Source organism: Oculina patagonica, chromosome 5, assembly GCF_052425735.1.
Source record: "Oculina patagonica isolate OP01 chromosome 5, crgOcupat, whole genome shotgun sequence".
NCBI classification, from domain to species: Eukaryota; Metazoa; Cnidaria; class Anthozoa; order Scleractinia; family Oculinidae; genus Oculina; species Oculina patagonica.
The window spans coordinates 4,355,927-4,361,926 of record NC_135762.1 but is presented as its reverse complement, the minus strand read 5'-3'; positions in this window follow the sequence as shown (position 1 = coordinate 4,361,926).

The window sequence follows — 6,000 nt, the reverse complement described above, 5'->3', positions numbered from 1 at the left end:
TAATCGAGTAATCTCTAACGTTTCTGTCACAGCTTTGTACGATTATATACGAAAATACTACTGTGTTCTAAGCCTCTTTTTCAACTTTATCCTCTTTATCCTCCTAGTCATTAGTTGTCATTCAATAGTTCTCTTTGTTTCATTAACTTTAACTAGGTTTACCCCGATATAACGATATTTTCGGGTTATTTTACGGCCTTATCGTTGTATCGGGAGTTTCAATATAACGATTCCTCGATATAACGATATAATTTTAATGCTCCCTTGGCATATCGTTATATCGGGGTTCCACTGTATTTTTTATTGGGAAAGTTGGAACGAACAAAAACCAACAGGCGTTACTCCTCAATTTAAGTACAAAGAAAATTTGTAAGGCATGATGACTGTCTGCGTTTTAATAGCGAAATCAGGCCAAAAGTTTAAAGCCTCGGCACGCTAGGTCCGTACTGGAGAGGTCAGGATTTATTTTGCAAGTTCGCTTCTGGAGAATTTGACGATGGTGGAAATAACAAAAAAAAAAAAAAAAAAAAAACGCCCGTCCGCTCTCTTTTTTATAGAAATCCGGACAAGTAACATTTTTTTCTTTTACTTGGCCCTAAATCAGAAAACTTAATGATATATTGCGACAATGTGCCCTACTTGCTGATTTTTTTTTTTCTCACCACCTGTCTGTTTGAAAATGTATTGATATTGTGAGGAGAAATTGTATGTTGGTCACCAATATTGAGAATAAAAAAGTTCATTGTTAACTGGCATATGTTTAATTTATTCACTTTCATTCCTAAATTTCGTTCTGTAAGTGTAGTATCCAAAAGCGAGAACGTTTAACTTGACTTCACAATGATTTTGCTTGATAAATAAATCTTAGATTTAACATTTTTCGAGATATTGAAAGACTTTTCTCTTTACCTTCAAAAGATAGGAAAATCACTATTTCGTTTCCGAGAGTTTGTGCCAAAATTGCCCTATGTGTGAATTCAGAAGGTCTTCAAACAAATCTAAAAACAAATGCAGAAAAATACTTTTTTTTCACTAGATTTTCACGGCAAGTTCAGAGAAGAAATTTTCGACAAATATTTTTATTTCACAAGACTCAATCGAAAAGTTAGTTAACGTTTTGGCTTTCCAATGCAAAAAGGTAAGATTGAAAACTGGAACCAAAGAAATATATAATTTTGAGCTATCAATATGTATTGAGATGATGATGACAACGGTGAAATATGTTTTGTGCCTTAATTTGACAAATCGCAAGGCTAGCAAATTGTAAATGATAATTTTTGATAAAATGCATTTCAACATATCATGCGCACATGATGAAAACTCATGCCACGCAACTCAAAGGACTAAGACTTTCCAAACATCGCCCCGACCCCGAAAAACTAAGTTCCCAAAATTTAAACCTCAGATCATGGGCGGCGGAACTTTTTGAAACGTGGGGGCCCATCGTTCTCCAAGCCAAGCGCATAGCCCCCCCTCCCCCTTGGCGCACACATCCCCCTATCTCAAATTTCCCAAAATGTCTTTAATCGGTGAGTCCGTGATCGATTTTTATGACAATGCATAACTAGGCAGTTCAGACGATCCTGCTTCGTGGTGCTTTTGGGTTGTTCTTTTGACGTTGGAGGGCAGAAAATGGACCTTCTGAAGTCGCCGATACCACAGGTAATGTAAAATACAATCTTAACAGATTGCGGACCTCTCCAAGTAGCGTTTCAGGGAAATGAGTTTCGTTGAAAGTCCTACACCATATATCCCGCTAAGCACGATGCTGATAAAACGATTTGTGTCTTGACAAAACAATTAATGCTGCGCTAGTGATACTTTTAACACTGAAATGTGGGGGGAGCCCCCAAAAAATTCTGTTTGGGGGCGGGGCTACACCCCCCTGCCCCCCTGCTCCGCCACTTATACAGATGAAAAAATAATTCCAATAATAAGCCATTCCTCATCTCTCCCAACGAATATAAGGCCATGCATGGAATTCATATTAAGCTCCAGAAAAAACTTAATTAAACACTGAATTGCTCCCTGGTATAAATTTAATCTGTGCAGTTCACTGTATCACGGAAAATGTTAGGAACTTTAAGAATATTTTGATGTTCAGTTAACGTTTTGTTTTGTTTTGTAAAAGCCTTATCCCTTCAAAAAATGTCCCAGATGATAGCGCGTTACCCCCCTCCAAAAAAAGACCCACAGAAAAGGGTTTTGAAGAAAATACATTAATCTCTTTTTTGTACTGTCAGAGGGGTTTTATTTCTCGAACTTATTTTTTGGCGAATTGTGACAGTATGCAAAACGTTGCATCCTTTTCTGAGTACAACTTTGAATCTGCGCATTTCGAATCTGATTGGCTTAGAGAAATGCAGTTTTTAGTAAATTCGATGTAGAAATAAGTTAATTTGGTGCAGAAAAATTGCTTAATCGCAATTTTTTGTTAGCCTTTGAAAAATTGTCCCCCTGCTTTTTTTTTATCTCAAATTGCACTCGAAATTATGTGATTATCTATACAAACAAAACGAATTAATACTAGCACGTGCATGCCATTTCTGACTTTCTTAAATTCTTGTTTGGTTAAAAAAAAGACAGTTCAAAATTACGACCTCGATTTTTCAGTATTCGAATCGTGTCTCAAATTGTTAAGAGGAATTCCGCAGACTTCGAGGTATGGACAAAAAACCTACCCTAGCGCTCCTTCCGCTCCATCAGCACCACCTGGCTCACGCTACGTCCGAACACCGCACTCTCCCCTCCACCACCTCGTCGCCCCGCCGCCCGCCTCCCTCCCCCCCCCCCTGGGGCGGCCTCCCCTCGCGTCTAATTCCTTTTCTAATTGCTGTACATTTCTTTTAATGTTATTTCTGGGAATTTGGTAGTTCAACGAGACAATATCTTTTATGATGATTTTTTTATTATATAAACTAGAGTTAATTTTCACGTGTGAAGATATGATTTTTTTGCGCGAAAGATTATGTACTTATTGACTGAGTGGGAGATCATACATATCTTAAACACTGTAAAAAAAAATGATACGTTTCATATGTGAAAATATCGATTTCGTCACATTTGCTGATGAGTTTGCCATGTTTCAAAGGTGACTGAGCCTAAGTTTATCGATATTAAGTCGAAACATCTTCGCATCTTTCGCGGCAATCTTCGGCAATGTTCGGGAACATTCGTATGATCTTCGGACACCATTTTGAAAATCTCCGGAAATCTTCGAAAAACGTCTTTTTCAGTAAGTTTATAAAATAAACAAAATAACGCTCAGTAGTAGATATTAATTTGAACACGAGAAGATAAATTTCATATCTTCAAGCAACCATGTGTTATCCTCTATTCCTTTGTCACATAAAAAAAACTTATCGGAATTAACATTTTTGATAACATATACTCAATATACACTTAAGTTTACAAAAAACGGCAACTATGATATCTATGCTCTTGATTTGAATTCCACCAAATGTTGTGGATACTGAATGATCATCACGGCCATTTTCTAAACTTCTTGTTTGACTGGAAAAATATTTATTTTTTTCGTAACTTATTCAAACAAATTTTCGTTTTTAATCAAGACTCTGACTTAGCACTGACAATTTAATACAACAATATTTGACAGTTTTGCTTTGACCTCCGAAAATAAAGAACTAGATTTTACCCTTTCCGCCCTAAGCTCAAAATAATAATTATTCTTATTGCTGATTGTCTTACTTACATTTGTTATAATGTTATATAGTTCGTAGAATTTGGTAATACAAAGATAATTTGACAATTATATCAATATTGAAAAGAAGCACTTTTAATTTTGATAACTCCGAGTATGAAATGCTAAATAACAGAGTAAATTAGAAAACTGTGATGTACTTATCTGAAATAACATGCTTCCAATTGTGAACTTGCGTCAGAGTCTAAGATCTTCATCGTCACTTTCATCCAAAATGTTTGCAGGCAGTAAACCATACACTTTATTTGATACATCTCTATCCAACCTGGAGTAAACAAGAGAAACGTTAACATAACTAAAGCATACCTAATGTTTCATTCAACATGTCCACTAATTGCAATTTTTATTTCAAATGTAGTGATTTTAAAACGTCGTTTTGCATAGCTTGAACCAACGTCAGTGCTCTGACCAGTTAGGTAATATTATTCATATTTAAATTTTTTTGTTGTTTCGCGCCTTTTATTTCTTTTGTCGATAATTTCCCCCTTAAAATTTGTCTGGACAAAATAGTTGACATTTTTTAATAGTGAAAAACAACAGGGACATTATGTTCACTTCTTAGTCTAGAATGGTAAATGACAAAAAAATTAAGAAAACTATGATATACTTATCTGAAATAAGATGTTTGCAATTGTCAACTTGCGTCAGAGTCCAAGAGCTACACACTTCGATCCAAAATGATTGCACTCAGGAGTCCATGCACTTTTCTTTCATACATCTCTGTTTAACCTGAAGTAAACGGATGGAATATCAATATAACCTCCTTTTCCCTTCCCGTTTAACGCCTGCTACGCAGGCTAATTTAATTACAATAGATGTTTTTAAGTCGTGGTTGCGGAGATCTAGTCTTTTTAGGCAATCAGTTTCCCGGTATTAGGTTAACTTGTTTTATCTTATTTTCATGTATTTCCTGATTTCTCTGCCAATCAGATCATTTTTAGGCCCAGCACTAACGAATGTAGTTCTCCTCGAACACTGCTCACCATCCATTAATAATGATTTGCTGTACTGAAAGACATTCGACGATTTATCGACCTTATACACCCGGGGGGGGGGACTCCTATGTGAAACGGACGGGAATGCTCGTCGGAAATTTTGAAAAGAACCCCTAAAAGAGACCAATCTGGGTGTGGCTCAAGCTTTTCTTGACCCCTAAAAGATACCAAAAAACTAAGAATAGAAATTATATTTGTATATTTCTTCGTGTGTAACCCTAAACGAGACCATTATGGCTAAAAATATTGGCGTTTTTCCCGGAACACCCTAAGGGAGACCAAAAATCCAAAATTTACACCCCTAAGCGAGACGACGAGCATCTCCGTCACTTTCATATGCGAGTTCCCCCCCCCCCCCCCCCGGGCTTGTACACTCTAGAACTGAACTGTTAAAGAATAAACAATAGAAAACAAGAAAACAAACAAGAAAATTGTTATGAACTTATCTGAAAGAAGACTGATGCTTCCATTAGCTCATCGGCCACGCCGCGGAAAACTTGGTTGGACTTCGATGGACCCGATGGATTACACGTGCCGGCGCCGGATTACTCATGAATCCAAGTCCTTTCTTTTAGTACTGGTCTCTGTTAAGCCTGGAGAAAACGAAGAAACACCATTGGTTATTGTGTATATTTTTCAGTGCGGTAATTGTAAACAATTGGCCTACAAACCCTGGTGGAAATTTTGCAGTAACTTTTGAACGCGTTGGCAAAGTAAAGTTTGAGTACAAACATGCTAAGTATTAAAGTTTAAGGAGTTTTTGGAGGTTCTGCAGCCGACACTTAGTTTTTGACTTCAACAGTTTAAAAAGTTCTCAAACAAACCTTGCCTTTCTGAACTCTTCTGAAACAAGGACTGGTGCGTTGTGGCTTGACAGCGTAAAGTCCACAAAGGAACTGATGATCAGTCGACCCTGAAGCCAAGAACCAGAATGGCTGTGCAACATTTCTTCTCAACTCATTCCCTGCGTAAAAGCGAACAACAAAAAATACACCAACATCACATTAACAAATTCTATATACGCGCTCGCTCGTTATAACTCTCAGCCTGTAAGAACGACTGCTAACAAGGTGTTTGAAACTAATAGAGTTTCGTTTTGTGAAACTGAAATTTACAATAACTGAATATGGCGGCGCTTCGAAAGGAACGCAACAAACTGCAAACCAACCGAAAAAGTGTGAAAGAACAACAGTGCGCTTGACTGCTGAACAGAATCATGCAATAACTGTACTCACAAGAATAAAAGTGTTTAGTGATCCAGTATAAGCTAAGATTTTCAACAAC